This window comes from Caretta caretta, chromosome 6 (assembly GCF_965140235.1).
Source record: "Caretta caretta isolate rCarCar2 chromosome 6, rCarCar1.hap1, whole genome shotgun sequence".
Lineage (NCBI taxonomy): Eukaryota > Metazoa > Chordata > Testudines > Cheloniidae > Caretta > Caretta caretta.
This window is the reverse complement of record NC_134211.1, coordinates 56,406,216-56,426,886: the sequence shown is the minus strand read 5'-3', so window position 1 is coordinate 56,426,886 and position 20,671 is coordinate 56,406,216. Positions and strand designations below refer to the sequence as shown.

Genomic DNA, 20,671 nt, shown 5'->3' with positions numbered 1-20,671 from the left:
TCCCTACCAATATGTGGGGCACTGTGCACATTTGACTACATGGCCTAAGCATCCTGCACTAACCAGCAAATCCTCAGCCATATCCCGCTCAGGCATAAATCGCATCACTCCGGTGACTTCAACACAACCATATGGAAGTGGAGCACAGAGAGCGCGGTGCCCACTCAAAGGGTTTACAATGCCTGTATCCCATGAAGCCCCATTCTGTACAGGCTCATTCTTCAGAGGAAAGGCAACAGGGATGAAGAAATGTTCCAGGCAGATTTTGGAAGCTAAAGGAGAAGTGGGAGTGGGGATTTTAGCTCCATGACTAGGAGGATCAGCCTGCAGGATTCACAGATCAGCAGTAACTGATCTGGCATCCACTGATTCTTTCCTACAGCCTATTTACTCAGGCTGGGAGCAGAGGGCCTTATTCTCTGTTAGCGTAAATTGCCATAGTTCCACTGAAGTCCTGGTGCCCCACACGCTATCCTGCACAGTCCTATTGCAGGAACAGCCCACGGATACAGATGTGGCAGGATTTGTTCGTAAAGGAAAATACAAACGCAGCTGAATTGGTTGTGCAACTCCATGTGTGAAGTAGATTGCAAGCTCCCCTGGCAGCAATTTAGCATTTACACTGCAGCACCTAGAGGCCCAACCAGGGCTCCCTTATGCTGTTAGAACACAGAGGAAGACCATGCCTGCCCCAAAGAGCTTACAGAAGTGATCCCCAAATATGTAATGGAACCTGTCTACCTCCCCACCCACCAGGAACCGCAGTCGGGAGCCATGGTGAGGAGGGGGCCATGGTTGGAACCTGGGCTGGGAGCGCAGCCCATGGTCAGGGCTGGGAGCAGGGCCATGGCTGGGGCCCAAGCTGTGGCTGGGTCGGAGCAGAGCTGGGGGCAGAGCAGGGCTGGGTGGGGCTCCCTTCCTGCTCCCCCAGCGGCTGGCCTCATTGTGTCCCCTGAACATTTCTCACAGGGGGGCATGCCCCACAGTTTGGGGACCAGTGTCTTACAGTGTGACAAGGTGACTGTGTCTCCACATAGGTGGGTACATCACCGAGCACCCCGATAAATCCAGTCCTTTCGCTCCCTCGTTGTTTTTACTAATCCACACAACTTGAAGCTGCTGTATTGTCACACCATGGTCCTTCCCTCCGTGACCATGGTAACTGATTTGCTATAGCAAAGCTGCTCAGAGAAGCCCTTGACGGGCTGCTCTCCCAGCAAGGGGCTGCCTCAGGTAAACAACAGAGTTCACAGTGTTTTTGTTTGCTGCACAGCATCTGACCACTTAAAAAAATTAAACTAGTCCCTTCCTGTGTCTTTGTAGTAGAACAGGGGCTTCCGCAGCATACTCTCACACGTACGTATATACATACACACGTGCATGCCTGAAAAAGCAAAGGTGCTATGGATTCCTGCTATGCATGTGGCTCTGTACCACCCTGGGATTTCCCCTACAGGGAGAGAATCTTCAGGAGACTAGTTAAGTTAGCTTTATAGTCTCTTTGTGCTGCTTGAGCAACACACAGAAGCTGTGGGGGCCCTGAAAATCAGGGGCTATGTTTTTCTTAAAAGACTGATCTACTGACTGCTATGAAAAGTGACTCTTCCACCCAACAATGACTTGACAGAGCCTCACATCAGTTGTGCCATACAAGGATGCAGCAGCTGCTATAGGTGAACACGTATACGCAGCGCAAGAACTGCGAACACAGTTACGTGTGGGACAGACAAGATTGCCTGCGTCCGCTGCAGGCTGTTGTATTCTTTGCATTGTGCTATCCATAAAGCGCTAATGGGCCTTGCTTCAAAGCCATTAATGGAGACCTGATGCCATCTTGTTCTGTCATGGGCTGTTGCTTCTCAGTTGCTTGGGTCAACTTGAGACGCTTTCAAGTTTGACTTCAGTGTGTCTTTATATTGTTTGTACCGGCTACCACGAGACCAGGCGCCTTACTTTAGCTGACCAGGAAATATGGCCTTAGGTATTCTTGAGTCAGCCATAGGAATGAGATCCAGACCAACCTAGCTGAGCTTTTATGAACATGCTTTGGATGCCAGACATCCAACAACAATTAAGGATTTAGATATTGCCAGTCCTGTTCTATCATTTGACCCTGCAAACAGACCAAAGACAGTGCACATGGAACTGATCAAGTTTCCTAATGTGGTGGCAACGTGTTGTAAGCATGACTGCCTGATAGACATTTAGCTTAGTACTTATTTTAACGCCCCTACCATTCCATAGGAGGTGTGACAGCATTCCAAATGCAGAGCTGGGCCGTAGCTGTGTAATTGGTAATCTCATCAATTGTAGCATTCTGTGACCACATATTCCCTAGGTAGCAAAACTTCAACGTGGGGTTCATTGACTTAGCTAAAGCTTTTGACTTTGTGAATTGTGAGGGACTCTGGACTCTATTGTGCATCTTTGGATGCTCTGCGAAATGTTATTTCTGCCATTCGGTCTGTCCGTGGTGGGATGATGGCCAGAGTAGTGGAAATGGTGAGATATCGGACCCCTTTCCAGTCACCAGTGGCACTAAACAAGATTGCATGCTGGCTCCCAAACTCTTTTCCATCTCTTTTCTGGCTGTCCTTATGGATGCATTTCATGACATTGACAGAGGAGTATTTATCCAATTCCACACTGACGGGAAAACTGAAAGTACCGTACCAATCTGTGCCAGGGGATGCGAACATCTACCCAGTTATTAATATCAACAATGCTCCCCTCAGGACCATGGAGATGTTTTACCACCTAGCATAATAATGGCTTAATCCCGAGAACAAGTGTGTGTGTGTTTGTGTGTGTGGGAGGGGAGGGGGCAGGGACAAAGATAGCTGTCCATGTGGGTCATCTAAGGTTGCAGGGGTGAGGTTTAAGATTCCCAGGGGAGTTAGAGCCCTTACACCGGATATCATGGGAAGAGGTGTTCTTGGGCAGTGTAGGAGGAAAGGTAGTAGGGGAATTCTTAGGTTCATGAGGAAGGAAGGTAAGCTTTCAATTCTCTTGAACTAGGTACTCCGATATTATGGTGGTAAGGGCCACATGAGGGATAGATTAGACAGATTTGCTATCCTGCCACAGGACATTGGTGCTTCAGCAGCCCCCAGACTGAATGGCACCCTGGAGTATACTTCACAACACAAAGTTATGATGCTGTGACACAAGTTATGAAGAATCATCATCACATCATGCAGGCCCTGAAAATTACCAGGGAACCCTTTAATACCCTGCAAGTTCAATGCCTACCTATGTCCTCTAAATTATGACGACTCCAGAGGAAAAAGAGATAAGAGGGATATCAAACCTAGCTGTATTGTAGCCACAGCCACTCTACTTTACAAACATCTCTGTCACAGCACAGACCCCATCAGAAGCACGGCCTAGTGGTCTAAGCACAGGACTGGAACCAGGAACTCCTGAGTCTAATGCCAGTTCTAATATTGACATGTTGAATAGACTTGCATAAGCCACACCACCTCCCTGTCTCACTTTCCCCATCTATATTTACCTACTGCCCAAGAAGTGAATTCTTCAGAGATCTGCTGATTTATTACAGCCAGGATCTAGCTTATTCTTCTTTTAAACCTAAACGGACAATTCCATACCTTGCTCCTAATATATTTATGCCTGTTCTGCATGCGATAGCATTTGTTGCTGAGTAGGGCAGCCAGACTCCATATCTAATGAGTATTCAAGACTTGAAAACATGACTGCCAGGGACGGCTGTCACATGAAGTCAGCCAACGACAGCAAAAATGTTTAGTGACTGAGCTCTGACAGGTGGTTATTTTCTAGTTTGACTAAGGCAGCCAATACCCTCAGAGCTGATGCCAAGTCTGGGTTCTGAACTCACCTCTGCAAGTACTCAATTCCACCTGGCTTTACAGACAAAGCAAAACAACAAAAAACAAGAGGGCCAACTTGGCACTGCTGCAAGATGGGGAACAGACACAGTGTGACTTTAAAAATTCAAAAAATCCTTCAACTCATGTTCAAACACATACAAATCAGCAGCAACAATGCAAGGTCTCTGTTGGTGAAGCCATGAACAGAATATATCAGAGCCATCATGTCTGTCTGTCATTTGAGATCAATGCAATGCAGACACCATCACCCCACTGAACAGATTTGTGAAAGGATCAGAGGTGGGTTCAGGTTGCAGTTCTACAACCTGCAGTTTGCAGAGAGCCTCAACCTCTCACTTACAGAGCCCTTTCAAATCTTTATTACAGATACCAATCTGAAAAGAGCTCACCATTAAAAACTCCAGAGTGCCTTGTCTGCTTGGAATGCTCCAGCCATGTAAATCAACCATAATCCTGGTTTATCCAGACAGGTGAGATGTGTGTACAACTGGTTTGTGTCACCAGAGAACACACCACTGAATTACCCAGAGTTACAACACAGTGGTATCTGCTGTACTGCGCTGTACTTTAGTAAGTGAGGGATTTCTGATCACTCCATGTGGTAACTGCTGACGTTTTAACGACAACTACTGTATATTGATTGAAGCAGAGGCTTTTAGTAGAAGATAATTGATTATAGGTTCCTAAGATAAAATCACTGATATTAAATTACTGAGGGTAGTTCTGACTCACTGAAAGTCATTAATTTTTTAATCACACACAATGCATTTTGAATTATTCCAAATTTACACCAATGCAGTCAGAATCTGGCCCCATGTTTTACTATACCCCATAGAAATGTCTTTAGTGTCCTAAATATACAACAGGTTTAGTTCTGCGGGGTTGGAGAGGGGTTCATATTACATGACCCTCTAATTAAGCAACAGACAGAAGTCCAAAAGTTAGTGTAAACTTTCCTTAATTTGTCCAAACTCCAACTCTCCCATTTACATGACACTTTTGCCTTCATTCATGGTTTCCAAGTGTTTTACTTTTCTGTGCATGCTACTTTTTTTTCCTGTCTCCCCCTCTACGAATTGTATCTTACAATGTGGTGGTGAAGCTCACAAAGAAGCAGACTAGCCAGGAGATGTGCTACAGGTGTTATAATAACCTTAGACAAAAATGCACTGCATTTGAAATACTGAAATTTGTTCCATCTCCCTCCCTCCAGCTCCACATCTCCCTCTCTCTCTCACACATCTCTTCTTGCATGTCTAGCCACCACCTTAAACTTCAGCATGACCAAAAGTCAGCTCCTTATCTCTTCCTCTGAAAATCTCCCTCCACACTCCCATTCACTGTCACAATCCTCCCTATCACTCATGTCTGTAGTCTGGTGTTCAGCTTTGACTTTGCGCTCTCGACGGAAGAATCCAATGCACCGCTACAGACTAGGGACCGAATAGCTAGGCAGCAGTTCTACAGAGAAGGACCTAGGGGTGACAGTGGATGAGAAGCTGGATATGAGTCAACAGTGTGCCCTTGTTGCCAAGAAGGCCAATGGCATTTTGGGGTGTATAAGTAGGGGCACTGACAGCAGATCGAGGGACGTGATCGTTCCCCTCTATTCGACATTGGTGAGGCCTCATCTGGAGTACTGTGTCCAGTTTTGGGCCCCACACTACAAGAAGGATGTGGAGAAATTGGAGAGAGTCCAGCGAAGGGCAACAAAAATGATTAGGGGACTGGAACACATGAGTTATGAGGAGAGGCTGAGGGAACTGGGATTGTTTAGTCTACAGAAGAGAAGAATGAGGGGGGATTTGATAGCTGCTTTTAACTACCTGAAAGGTGGATCCAAAGAGGATGGATCTAGACTATTCTCAGTGACAGCAGATGACAGGATAAGGAGTAATGGTCTCAAGTTGCAGTGAGGGAGGTTTAGGTTGGATATTAGGAAAAACTTTTTCACTAGGAGGGTGGTGAAACACGGGAATGCGTTACCTAGGGAGGTGGTGGAATCCCCTTCCTTAGAAGTTTTTAAGGTCAGGCTTGACAAAGCTCTGGCTGGGATGATTTAGTTGGGATTGGTCCTGCTCTGGGCAGGGGGTTGGACTAGATGGCCTCCAGAGGTCCCTTCCAACTCTGTTATTCTATGATTCTATGATTCTCTCTTGCCCAGAAGATCCAGGCCACGTCCAAATCTTCCGGCTATTTCTTCCTCCACAACATCTCTAAGATCTGCCAACCCGTCAGAATTCTTATTCAGGCCTTCCTCATCTTCAGCCTTGATTACTGTAACTTCCACATCGTCCCCTCAAGTCCATTCAAAACACACGTGCACAGATCATTTAGTAGATCATTCCACTCATTAATCTCTCTACTGGCGCCCTCTGTTTCACTACTTCAAATAAATTCAAGTATGTGCACTCATCTTAAGGTCCTTCGGAACTTGATTTCTCCCTGCTTCTCTTCTCATCTCTTATCACATTGTCCCGTGAGTTGTGCACCCATCTTGTGCAGACATCTCTGTACCTTCCTCAAGCGTGAATACCCTCCTTGAACTGTTCCATAAGGCCACTCTTCCCCTCCTTTCAAATTCCTCCTCAAGAATCTCATCTGCTCTGACTCCAATAAAAATTAGCCTATTACTGATGGCTTAAGGTGTACCTGAGAATTCACACCTATTTTACATATTTGAACTCCGTTTAAAAACTACAGTTGTATCTATATAACTACAAATCAGTCCCTCTGTCCTCCACTCTTCATGTGTCACTTGTCTCCTTAGATCATAAGCTCCCTGCAGCATGTATGCCCTCTGCCTTCATATATGCTTGTGCAGCACCCAGCACAATGGTGTCTTGATACTGATTGTGCCCTCTAGGTGTTATGAGACTACAAATATTGAAGTGTAACAGCCTGTTCAGGAATGAATATTCCAAGCCTGTTCCTGTTGCCGTTTAGCCTTTAAAGGGAATTGGACATTATGGGCCAGTGCCTCTCCTGAGCCAGTGCCCCAATTCCCAGAACCAGCCCTGGCTTGGATGCCTCTTGGAGTTGCTTCTAGGCAGCTCTAAGGTAGGATAAGGACTTTATATCAGTGGAGGACTGATGAAGTATAGGGTAGCTCCAACATATCCCTACCCCAACAACGGGTCAGGCATACCCCCTTTACCCAGGTGTGTGGGTGTATCTGGAGGAGGGAGGGAGGCAGGCAGGCCCAAAGGCACAGTGACTGGATTCAGCACACCTGCACCAGCAGGGAGTTCCCCGTTGACATAGGAATTCTCTGTTACCTGGCTTCAGCCCATTTATGCCACCTTAGTAGCATGAAGTGGGCTGGATTTAGTTTGGGAATCCAGCCTCTATGACTATTGAATCTCTCACCAAGAAAACACACTATAACCTGTTCGTACCTCCCGTGAAGCTCCTTATGAGAACAGAAATATTCCTCTCGGAAGAACAGCAGACACATACATAATAGATGCTGGAGAAAGCCTATTGGATTGCAGAAGAGTAATTTAAAAATTTCACCTATGTAGCTCTTGAGGCTTCAAGAACGATTTCTTTTCTGACCTCTAATGAGCAGTGCACTCCATGTATCTTTTATTGGCCAAGCTTGTCCTATAAGAAATAAATATTCAATTACTGCAACAGTCAATAAAATACAATTATGTTGAATAAACCATTTATAAAAACATACCATCCTGATGAATACACTTTGTCTAATTGCGTCCTTAATTTGGTGCACATTAGCAATAATGAAAAGGTTTTAGCACCCTGAAAAGCATCCAATTTCTTCGGAGTGGTTTAAATATCCACAGACCATATCTACGTATCTATATATATCTATACACACACATACACACCCACACACCCACACCCTACTACAGTATTAGATTTAACAACAGCAGCATTTCAGTATTTTACAGGATATTTATGCAAACTTTAATCTGCAGTAACTTTACAGGTCATTTACTGGGAAAATGAAAGAGGCAGAGGAGCAGCTGTAGAATGTCTCTGTATTAAGTGTGGTCTAGTTATTAGAGAAGCAGATTGGGATTCCTGGGGTCTAGCCTTGATTCTGGAAATGACTTTTCATGCGTACTTGGGCAAATTATTTCACTTCTCTGTACCTCAGTTTCACCATCTATAAAAGGGGCATAAATGATACTACTAATTATTGTTAAATGCTTTGAGATACTTGAATAAAAGGCCTTATAAAAACAAGTGTATGCAGAAAGACATAGACCTAGTCAGACAGACGCAGACACTCAGACTGACATACTAGAGCTGTGCAAATAATTCACAGTTAAATTTCTTCAGTGAATTTAACCTTTTTATTTCTGCTCAAGTAGTATCTGGAAGCAGATCACAACTCATCTGATATCTTAATTGTTCAAATATAAGTAAACATCTTTTGCACAGGTGGGGGTGAGCTGAGACTACAGTTATGAAAACAGTCTAGTTACTTTCCTCTTTGTCTGCTCACCCTCTCACCTGTTGCATCCATTTGTTTAATCTGGTCACAATCTGAGACTGTGGCCGCTTTGTGGGAGGGGTTGCCTTTTATAAAACTGTTTGGATAGCACCTACTGCAATAAGACCCTGATCCTCAGTTGGGTCCTCTAGGCATCATTGTAATTCAAATTAATCTTTTCAAAATCGTTTTTAGTCTGTGGCTTGATCACAGATTTTCTAAACCCAAGCTGGGCTGTTTAGCTGGGAGTGGCCAGATAAATCATACAGGGCTATTTCCTGTTCCCTGACTGGATGAAGGTGCATACTCAGATGTGCAAATTTAAAATCTGTTTTCCACAAATACTTGTGTACATGACTTTGAGATTTGCCTCCTGTGAAGGTTTCTGCTAGTAAAACTCTATCATTTAATACTTGTGGAAAGTGAACACAAAAGGGGCTCAATGTGATTGAAGCAAATTCATTTTAAAATGTAATTAATATTCACATTCTTTTGCATTATTCCCTCTGCTTTCACACACTCTCTCTGTTCCTCAGTGGTTCACACACACTCTCTCTCTTTTCTTGTGAAGCTCCATCCTTAATGTTGCCCGTTTGAGTGGCATATTTCTTCACACTCTCACTCCATGTGTTGCCAGAAGTACAGGGGTAGGTGCCGCTTGGCAGAGAAGATGGCTCTAACTTTTAGTTTGGAGATCTTGCTATGCTATATAACCCTATTATTAAGAAAATAATGAGACTGATAGGATTCCTATTCCTGCTGCGGATGCATATAATTACACCGCTGTAAGTCTTCAGAGGCCTGCGTGGGAGGGGAAATTTTATATTTTCTTAAATCACAATATTTTAAAGGAATTACAATACTACACAGAGGAAAAACTGAGATGCTTCAGTAGATAGCAGCAGGCGTTGTGGCACTAGAGATGAAAGAAAGTGACAGATGACACAAAAGAGCAGGCTCCACCTTCACTCTGTGGTCTGGAAGGGCAGGAAGTCCCTGTGAAACAGACTCTTTCAGGTTAATCACTATGATTTAGTCATGAAGGCAAATTATAGCAAGTGTAAAACCACAGGGCCTAGGGTGACCAGATAGCAAGTGTAAAAAATCGGGACGGTGGTGCGGGGTAATAGGTGCCTATATAAGAAAAAGCCCCCAAAATCAGGACTGTCCCTATAAAATCAGGACATCTGGTCACCCTACCGGGCCTGAGACTCAAACAGGAAGAGATTTAATTAGTGTTTCTGGGAGAAACACAGGGAGTGTCAGAGTTATGGATGATGCCACGCCTCCTTGTTTGGAAGGCTCGATCCCAAGGCCACCCTGCCTCGTCTTGGTAAGCACGTACACATTCGACACACTGCCTTATCATGTCACACAACTCCTCACACCACTGCAGCAAGTTTTCCTGATCCGCTTCCTCCTCATTCCCAAACCTTTGCTTTGAGCTCAGTTCCCTGGAAGGGTCTTTGATTAAGGCAGAGGTGGGCAAACTATGGCCTGTGGGCCGAATCTGGCCTGTCAGGGCTTTGGATTCGGCCCACGGGATTGCCACCTGCCGTGGCGCTGAAGGGTTAAGGCAGGCTCCCTGCTTGGCCTGGCCCTGCGCTGCTCCTGGACGCGGCTGGCACCATGTCCCTGCGGCCCCCGTGTCCGTGTGTGGGCAGGGGTGGGGACAGTGGGCTGGGGAACCGCAGCCAATGGGCGCTTCAGGAGAGGTACCTGCAGGCAAGGGCAGCGCGTGGAGCCCTCTGCCCCCCCCTCCCCCAGGGGCCACAGGAACGTGGTGCTGGCCGCTTCTGGGAGTGGCGCGGGGCCAGGGCAGGCAAGGAGCCTGTCTTAGCTCCGCTGTGTGCCGCTGCCACTCCAGAGCCGCTCAAGGTAAGCGGCGCCGGGCCAGAGCCCACACCCCGAACCCCTCCTGCACCCCGCACCCCAACCTCCTTCCCTGAGGCCCCTAAACCCTTGCCACAGCCCGCACCCCTCCTACACCCCAACCCCCTGCCCCGAGCCTCCTGCCACACTCCTCCTGAACCCCAACCCCCAACTCCCACACTATAGATTCCTAGACACTTCATAGAGCAGGGTTAAAGGCCAGGTGATTGGCTTTTGGGTCATGTAGTGACAAGGCATCCTGATACAGCAGATCATCAGTTCAACCAGCTGTTGCCAGTCCTTCCCCCCCATATGTGCTGTCTGTGCAGGATGTAGGGAAATGGATACACACACAAGGTCCACATGCCCCTTTGAGGGGCAGGCAGCAGCTAGGGGTCATGTCCCTTCTGGATGTTTGCAAGAGGTCAGTATCTTTATGGTGGAAAAGGAAGGGGAGATATTTTGGTGGATCTGGCCCAGTTTAATCTTAAACCCTCACTAACTCTGCCTGACAGGAAGGCTTCGAAAAAAAGGTGACCCATATGGTATTTTGATAGTATTGGCGCTTGCATGGGCCATCAGCCCCGTTCATTATCCTGTAACTGTAGCCACTGTATAAATAACTAATTGCACTGGAATTTTATGGCTCTTACATAGCAGTCATCACTGTGATATGAAAACATTACTGCATGTAAATCCAATTAGATTCCAGAGTGCACTGTGTAAGTACAATTGGACCCCATGGAGCAGTGTTGAGAAGACTGCACAAGGCCATGGAACTAGATACTAAATTACAGTCAATCTAGCTCCTCTTTAGTTGCATTAAAATACTAATGTCACTATAATAAAGGCCCGTTTCCTGTGACAACTGCCTCCCCTTGCAACACTGAAGCCAAGTGAAGTTGCTGCACTGCCTGATGGCATTTAACTGCTCTGCACAGCTAATTTTGTGAGGTCCCTAGGAGCACACAGATGCCTAAAAACATTAACCGGATAGACTCTTCTTAAATATTAAACACCACCCCAATCCCCCTATGATTTTAATTTAAACTGAGCTGCAACTAAAGCCGTTCTCACTGTTTCCTTCACAAGCACAGCATTCTGGGCAACAGCTCAGCAGTCCTGGGTCTCTTCTGGTTCCTGTCTTTCTACTGTTAATCAAGTCAGAATTCTGCAACAAAGTGACCATGTATGCCTTGTCCCAGAAACTCTGGTCACAAGTGTTCCATCATTTGGACTGAATCATTAGGGAACATGGGGAAGGGAAAGTAGGGGCTGGGTTGAAACACTTAGGGGTGTGTGTAATAAATAGCAGCAGCTCTGGAATATAAATAATATGTATAATTTTTGCGTTATGTTTCCAAAGCACTATGCTAGGAAGCGTTGAATGGAGTTTAATAAACAACAACAATACTTACGAAAATCTTACATAATACTTTTCACACCAAGATCTCAAAGTGGTTGTCAGAGAGCATGCTCCCACAGCCTGCATCTCACTTTACAAGCATTTCTGCATAGGCTCACCATAGTGTGCTCTATTTACAGTAGGTCTTCTACAGCTTGAAGCTTCTGCCTATATTGTTCTTCAGACAGACCCATCCCATCTAAAATGCAGTGTTGCCAATTCTCATGATTTCGTCATGAGTCTCCTGATAATTGTTTTTCTTAAAGCCCCAGCTCCTGCAATTAAATGGAAATGTGATGATGTCAGTCTTCATTCTTAAAGAAAAAGTATGTTTCTAACCCTCACAGCTGTGGAGAAAGCTTCAGAATGCGACCGCAGTGCACCCTAAAGGTTCAAAGAGCAGAAGGCAAATACAAAGAACACCAGATCTATTATTTTACATAATCTCATGATTTAAAAGCCAATCTCATGATTTTGGGGGAGCCTAACATTAGTTTTGAACATTTGGGGTTGGCAGCACTGAAAATGGCCACCTTTACAGCATCATACTCAGCCATATAATTAGCTTACGCTTCTCTCCAGAGGTAGGAAGTCAATCAGAAGGCCAATACCCTCTTCTCCCAGCCCACTGCTGAAGTCACCTTCTTAAACATTAACAAAAAGGCATCGGGGTCATCTGTTGGGCTCATTTTGCACTGTCCCATGCCCATCATTCTGTTATCATTCCTTACTGGGGGGCACACCATTTTCTCCAAGAACTGTCATTGCACCTGCGATTGGCCTAAAATCAACTTGCCAGGACAACAAGGATGGTCTCCCCTGCTGCTGGGTCTGTTGAAATTCCTGGAGAGTTTTCTGTAACTCCTTTTGCTGTTCAACTATCCAGTGCACAAGTTCTTCCATGGTGCTCGCTCCGCTGTGCCTTCTGGGTGACTTTCCTTTCTGGCCTTTCTCCTACACCAGAAGGGGAATATCCCAGACAAGCCCTGACTTTTCACAGAGTATGCTTTACCACACCCTGCATCTCGCTTTGCAAGCAGTGCTCACACCTATGTAGGTTCACCACAGTTTGCTTTATTTACAATTTTTTTTTGTGCAGTTTTCTGTCCCCACAGTCCAAGTCTTTCCCCAAGCTTCACCCTATTCCTATTCCCTAGGTACAGGGTGAGAGACAGTGGGGAGACCTCACCCCTCTGAGATCCTGGGTTTCTTTTCCCTTCCTTTTCCTCGCACCTCCCCCCCACCCACTTTCAACCATCCCTAACTGATGAGCAGAATCCCCTTATTAACTGGTTAATCATAGAATCATAGAATATCAGGGTTGGAAGGGACCTCAGGAGGTCAGCTAGTACAATCCTCCACTAAATCATCGCAGCCAGGGCTTTGTCCAGCCTGACCTTAAACCCTCAAAGGAAGGAGATTCCACCACCTCCCTAGGTAATGCATTCCAGTGCTTCACCACTCTCCTAGTGAAAAAGTTTTTCCTAATACCCAACCTAAACCTCCCCCAATCACCCAGTCCTTAATTAGTTATCTCCCCAATTCAGCCCTTGCAGGGAACCTTACAGCCTTAGGCTACTCCCACTCTGTCAAAGTGCCTTGCAAAAGAAGATAAATATCATTATCCCCATTTTATTGATGAGCAAACTGAGACCGAGAGAGAGGAAAGGTCTTGCCAGGTTAATGGTAGAATCAGGATCAGAACTCAGGGATACTGACATACAGTACAGCACCCTACTCCCTCAGACCACACTGACGCCAGCCCCAGGCCCACTGATGTTTCTGTCATTTCCTTGAGAAACAATCTGGCCCATTCATTACATTTTCTGGAGAACACTTTCTTTTCATGGAAGACGGCTATTTAGGTATCTAAATATAGATTTAGATCCTAACTTTGGGCACCCAGGTTAGAAAATGTTGGCCTTCAAGAACAGACCAAATTCACCCTGGGTGCAAGTTACTAGAATTGCATCAGGAGTGAATTTGACCCAACGGCTCTAAAGGCAACAAGACATGACATATCATAATTCCAGGTACTTCTGGTGCAGAAATGCTCTGTGTGCTTCCTAGGGACTCTCAAAACTTAGAGCGCTTGACATCACACACAAACACTCTTCCCCTTCTTCTGTTAGCCTAAACAGATCTTAACTTTTATAGGGACTGACTCCTTGACACTCTCTTCTGCTCCCCTTCCCTCTAATTTCCAATGATTCAGTCTTCTTTGGTTTGGAGTAAATGCCTCAGTATCTTGCCGAGCTGATGACTGTTTGCAAGATGCAGTAATCCATCCAAAAAAAAAAAAAAAATACATAGGGCAGTTGCTGTGGCAACCTTGTGCACCACAAACCATGAATTTTAATCTCTTAAATTCCCTGATACTTTTCAGGCCAGAGGGAGGGGAAATCATTGATTTTTAAGGCAAACAGGCAATCAAAAGGGAGTACACTACGAGCCACAGACTCTTCTGCCTAGCACAACTTGTTAATGCCCTCTGTGCTCCTCCCCCGAAAAAGCCGCAATAAACAGACTCATTTTCTGGCAGGGGCTTTGGGACCCCATGCTCTTGTTACCTGCTTTAATACAGAACAGTGCTATGGAACAGGGTGGTCACTTTGTTTTTAATGGTTTCACCAGGAGGAGGTAAAAACAAATACCTATTGTGATGGAAAGCTGTGTAGACCCAAAAACATATTCATGCGAACACAGGGCTGTGGTCGTGTCCCTCCCAAATCCCAAAAAAGAACAAGAGGGACATCTCTAAAGTTTCTCTAACTCCAGTCTATTTGCACTACCATAATCAGAACAAACAGAACCAAACCATCTCCCAAGTTTAACTGACCCACCGTCAGCACTCCACAATGAAACCTTCACCTCAATAACAATTAACTGATGATTCAGCCCAATTGTTGAGCAGTAGTGTTCTGCATGCAATACACAGCACATGCCTTGGAGCCAAGGAGTTGCTAGTTGGAGCCATAAAGCAGATTGCCTACCCTTTGGAGAACTATCAGACAAAAAGCTGAAAAAACAGAACACGTACATTGCCTTATTTAGAAAGATCTTTGGCTCTTTACGTGTTGTTGGAGTGCTCTGAATATCATCACACATATCTCACTGTAGTAAGATGCCAACTTCCTATTCATAGCGTGGCATATACTGAGCAATTTCAATTCCCTTCTCCAGATTAAGGAGCAAAGGATGTGCGTTTGCCACACTAACCAAGGGATCTATTCGCCCCTTGATATGCATGTATAACTTCCTATTACTGTTGCTGGGAATTATACACATGCTTCAGGAACAGAACATACCCCCAACAAGTCGTAGGTCTTTCTACAGATTGTGCCAGGATTCCAGTTGCACACAGACATTTTGGCTGGGATCTTCAAACCCAGGCCTGCCGGAAACTAATAAATTCATTGCATATGAAAACCAATTGAGTTCCCTGCAGTCAGCACCATTCCAGTGCGAACCAAGTGAATTAGCAATGATGGGACACTTAAAGTGAAGTGGATTGATATGTATTTGTAATTATGATCTGAAGAGCAGCAGAGATTGCCAAGAATGATGGAGACAGAGCTTTGGCAGGGCTTTGGTTAGTTATTTGGAGGACTAATAGTCTTTTTAATAATTTTTAATACCAAATAAACACAACTCTCAGTACATAAACTATTTATAAAAAGTGAAGCACATGCCCTCTCTCTACTCTAGATGGTGCCTACACTGATGTTAAAGCAAAATAGAGAAACACAAGTCTGAAATGCAAAGATTAGCGACCGTCCCAAAACCTTGTAATAAAACAACTACGGATCAAAAAAACCTTCATGTTTAAATGGATGAGTTTGATCATTCTGAACACAGGCAGAATGAATTCATTACAAAAATAACATTATCAGAATTTTTTGGTATTTATCTTTTCTGAAGTTCTAAATACCCTTTATTATTAATAATAGTAGTGTATTAGTAAGATTTATTCCTCCAGAGCTGTTCTGGGAGCCCCACAAAACACAGACAAGCTTCCTCCCCTGAGGGGATAATAATTTAGAATTAAGATATGACATAAGAAATGAAGAATGATTCAGGTGACTGAGGTGGCACTGACTGAGTTTGATTGGTAGGAGATGAACCAGCAAATAAATATACCATAAAATCCATTGTGTTCAAGCACAGAAGATTCAGTGCCACTGTAAATGGCCCCTGTAACTTACTCCATGACAAGCCAAGGAGACAGTGGTCTTAAAAACAACTGGAATTGATTACAGCCACCTGGCCTGAATTAGGCAAGGGTACAACCCCTCTCCACAACAAGATTTACTACAGGTATTTCTAACTCTATTCAAGAAAGAAAGTCAAAATAGATATATAGATATAGATAACCATGACTGAAGCCCACCGCCCAGGTTCAGAAGTTTTCCAGGAAAATAAACTGGAGTTGATATATTTAGGCCCTTCATCTTGGTATGTTAAGATATATGAGTTATTGAATGTTCCCTTCTCCACCTTCCCCTAAAAGAGATGTCTAACGCAACCACTGGTGTAATGTACAATGAAGGGTCCCAGACAGCAAGCAAAGAATTCTGTTGTACCCAATAGGAGTATAGATTGAGTACAATTGGAATAAAGACTTCAAGATTTGGCCCCTAAGTGCTTTGGCATCCCTTAGGGTGACAAGCGCTATCGAGATACAAGAGATCAGTGCTGGTCAGTTTGCTGCTTTCCAGACATCTAGGGTTTTTGGGTGTCTTTTTTTAACCTGACCATGACCTTATTTTGAACGTGCCTAGTTTACCTTTTCTGGGGAGGGGATTCCTTAATTTATGGCACTTGCAACAGGAAAATGAACATGGCTGCTTGGTATGGAAGGTACTTTTAATGCACAAATATTACAGTAGAGGTTATTCTGGAATGTGTCCTGGTTTACCCTCCTATTTTCACAGGCACCTAATGATTGTCCTAACAGCATCTCTCTCTGAAGTCGTAATAAGCTTACAAATGAACCCATTCAGCACACATTAAAAAGTAAGAGATGCTCCTTTGATTATAGTCTTTGTGGAAATCTCTGATCATTTGTTTTGGTGCTGCACAACAGCAATTAGGATGTGCTGCTGGGAGCCTATTCAGCGGACAGGAGCTGTGGGTTTTGGAGACACCTTAGAGTGCCATGGCAACAAATTCACCTCCACTTCTCGGAGCATAAATCACTGGAATTCTTGCTGCCATCAAGGCGAGCTGAGCACACTCCACCACTTCCAGGAATTAAGAAATAAAAGGGGCCTAATTAAGCTGCTCCTACAAAAGCCTTAACCATGTTTATGAAGCGTCACGACAAGCTGCGCACTTCAGCTCCAATAAATCAGGCTGCTAACGTTGAAGTGAACATAGGGCTTCCTTTGTTGTGCTGCTGTAATGCTGCATCCTCAGGGTTCAAAGCAGAATCTGCTTCATTTAGTCTGTAGAGTGTCTCTTGAATTTCTGCAGTAAAGTGACACCACTTAAGAGAGTGGTGCATCAACTGTAATGCTCAGACATAGCAGGCATCTCTTTCACATTCCTGGGAAAGTTTGCTTAGTAGCAAGAGGACTGCTGCTGCATTCTAGTGCAGTTGTTCTCAAACTAGGGCCACCGCTTGTTCAGGGAAAGCCCTTGGTGGGCCGGGCCAGTTTGTTCACCTGCAGCGTCCACAGGTTCAACCGATCGCGGCTCCCACTGGCTGCGGTTCGCCGCTCCAGGCTAATGGGGGCTGTAGGAAGAGTGGCCAGCACATCCCTCGGCCCACGCCGCTTCCCGCAGCCCCCATTGGACTGGAGCAGCGAACCGCAGCCAGTGGGAGCCACGATCAGCCGACGTGCCACCTGCAGACGTGGCAGGTAAACAAACCGGCCCGGCCCGCCAGGGCCTTTCCCTGAACAAACGGCGGCTCTAGTTTGAGAACCACCATTCTAGTGTGTGTTCAGAAGTAACTGTATTCACTTTTTTGAATGAGGATAGTGGGTTGGGTTCTGCTGGGCAGTGGCAGCTTACTCCCTTTGCTACCTCCAAAAGGAAACTGAGATATCCTTGCATAACCCAATGTGCAGAGAAAGAACTGTGTGTCCTCTTGGAAATGTCCTTACTCCTTAAGCATATAAGGCCTGATCCAAATCCAATGGATTTTTCTGGGCATTGGATCAGTCTCAAAGGACTTGCCTTCACTAGGAAAAAAAGATGTGTTCTCAACTCGAATGAGCCAACAGGAGGGAAAATCCTAGTGAAAACAAGACCCTGCCTTGACGTCACTAGGATTTTACCTCATATTAACTAACTTGTGTGCAGAGCACATTTTCCTAGTGAAGACAAGGCCACAGAGAAGAACTATATCATCTCCCAGAAACATCCTTATACCTTAAGCATAGAGTTCCTAAGCAGGATTCAAGAAGGCAGGCACTGAGTGAAATTCAGTCCTAAGTACTGGGTCAGCACAAGGCCTATGTGAGGCCTAGGTAGTGCAGAGGTCATCCCATGGACTTCTGCAAAGGGGTGAATTTCACCCAAAGAGAACTATTGTCTCCTCTCAGACAGCTAATGGTCTACACAGAGCACTTACACTTTGGCTTTAAACAAACAAAAAACCTCAGTACTGAACAGAAAGACGAATACCATTTCTTCCCAAGGAGACTTGCTGGGGTTAAAGCACAATATAGCCTTTCAATCAGAGGCTTGTGAAACATTTCTCAGCATGGTGGTTTATACACTGCAGAAGTCAAGGGAGACTTTGTTTTAAATATTGGGAGCTCCTCAGAGAAAGGACAGTGTCTTCTTTTGTGTTTGGAAACTGCTTAAGAGTGAGCACATTTGTTTGGCTCTCCTTTAATCTAAATAATACATAACAAAAACAGTGGAAGCCTCCTCACTAGAAATACCTAAAACCAGACTGGGAATAGCATGGGGCAAAGCCTGAACCAACATCAGTCATAAAAAAACACATAAGGACAGGTATGGGCCAACAGAACTATATGGAGTTTCTTTTTTTAAAAAAAAGTAACCAGTGAGTGAGTGAGAGAAAATGTGTGTGTGAGAGGAGAATGCCCTGGATACAGATGAAATTTAATTTTCACATTCTTGATTATTGTGCCATCTGCTATGAGAAGAAGACTGGAAGCAGGGAATGTAAAATATGTCTAATTGGAATCAGCATGACATTACTTGCCCCAAAGTAATAATGGTTAGGGCAAGATTTGAAACATTAGTCAGGAGGCAGCAAACATGTCCATAAAGCAGAAGAAGAAACACATTGTCACTGAATGAAAGGTGAGGGGAAGGGGGGGTGGCGCCTTCCTCATTAAACCCAACACAAGGAAGGACATAAGTCAACTATTAACTGCCAGCAATTAGGAAGAAATGCACCCCATGGGCATGTGAGTCCATAAATATCCATTATAGAGTTTTTTGTACCTTCTTGTGAAACACCTGGCACTGGCTACGGTCAGAAAGAGAATCTGGATCCGTGATCCAGTCTGACACTTCCTATGTTGCTGAATCATCTACCAGGACCTGCATCAGTTTCAGATCTGGAAACATTGTTATGGAGAACAGCAATTTTTATGCAGTTGTATAATTTAAAAACAGGACATTCCACAGGACCCATAGGAGATATGACTGAAAAGTTCCCCTGGAATCATACAGCCCAACCTCTGCATCAGTCAGGAAGGGTCTAAATGATCTGTGAAATAATGAAAGACTTAAATAGTTAATCTTTACCACGAGTGGAGCCTTAATCTCAGTTCAGTTGTGTCTCTTTTCTCGCTCAACATGCAATTTGAAAGCAATTCTGCCGCCTGCTAAAACATTGTTTTTAATTTTTGTAAGTATCAAAACCAGATTTGGAGGGTGATTGGCCTAGGTTTAGGCTGAAGTGTATGGAGAGCAGCAGGATGTTTTGGTATGTTTTGAGAGCAGAAAGAATGCCCTTTTTGAGAACTCTCCCAGTCAGATCGCACAGTTGTTGTTACGCCTCTTCCTAGGACAAGGGAAGTTGGCTCAGGCAATGTAACATTCAACTGTTCCATCACTACTGCTGGAAGGGGGGGGGGAGGGTTAAATTTCAAACATTAAAAGGGAAACTAAAATGCTTTACAAACATAAAACTTACTCCTAGATCAAGTCTCTGCATCATCTGCTGTACAAATGCATTTTAAGATAAAATATTTTACAATTTTTGTTTACTTAAAATTTGAAGTCACCACTTTGCATTTTCCTTGCTAGAGTGGATTACACCAAATCCACTTAGAATGGCAATGGTCTGAAGCAGCAGCAAGGTCAAGTGGCTGGAGCACAGGCTTGGGAGTCAGGAATTCTGGGTTCTATTCACAGTTCTGACAGTGACTCACTGTGTGACCATGGACAAATCACTTTAAGTTAGTTTTGTCTCAGTTTCCCAATCTATAAAATGGGGGTTAGTAATAACTTCCTCCCAGGGGGTTTGAGAGGCTTAATTCAGTAATATTTGTTAAATGCTTTGAGATTTCTAATGAAAAGCACTAGGGAAGGGCAATAAAGCTCCCAGGAGCACAGGATTCAAAATGTGGATTAAAAAAAAGCTTTTCAAATGACCTTCACTATAGTTTAGAATGCCACTATATAAGTTAATTCCTTCATACAAACTGAATGACAAATTGCTTTAAGTTGCAAGTGATAGATAAGAAAAAAATGGAAGCCTTCTACCTAAGCTCTGCTCACAATCCCTAAGCAACTCAGTTGCTGCTACAGTGATCAGTATTGAAATAATATTAACATTTAGAGTTTGATTCTGAAAGCTCTCTGCTTGCAGAACTCATACTGAAGTCAATAGGAGTTCCTTGCACAGAAGGCTTGTGGAATCACACCATTATATCATCATTAGGTTCCAGAGTTAACACTATATTGCTATGAATGGTGACACAGTGAACTACCTGTTCTCTGTATATGTAGGGCATGATGGAGCTGAGGTTCTTCATCACGTAGAATCCTCAGATGACTCAGATGACTTTGGGGGCAGATGCTCAGTTGGTAGTGGTGAGCTCCAGTGGCCTGGGAAAGCAGTCAAAC

The 20,671-nt window shown here is 44.5% G+C and overlaps 1 protein-coding gene across 9 annotated transcripts in view; it reads right to left on the bottom strand.

Annotated features, from left to right (window-relative positions):
* The window catches only part of TSPAN18 (tetraspanin 18), a 178,311-nt gene that overhangs the window by 32,053 nt on the left and 125,587 nt on the right, over positions 1-20,671 (bottom strand). For 5 of the 9 annotated variants that reach the window (XM_048853422.2, XM_075129542.1, XM_048853415.2 and 2 more), the window contains 2 exons: positions 11,731-11,886; positions 7,389-7,478 (listed from right to left, as the gene is read on the bottom strand). The exons of 2 other annotated variants lie outside the window; for them this stretch is intronic. The gene's annotated coding sequence lies outside the window, so the exon portion shown is untranslated. 2 more of the 9 variants (XM_048853416.2, XM_048853424.2) reach the window with 2 other exon arrangements.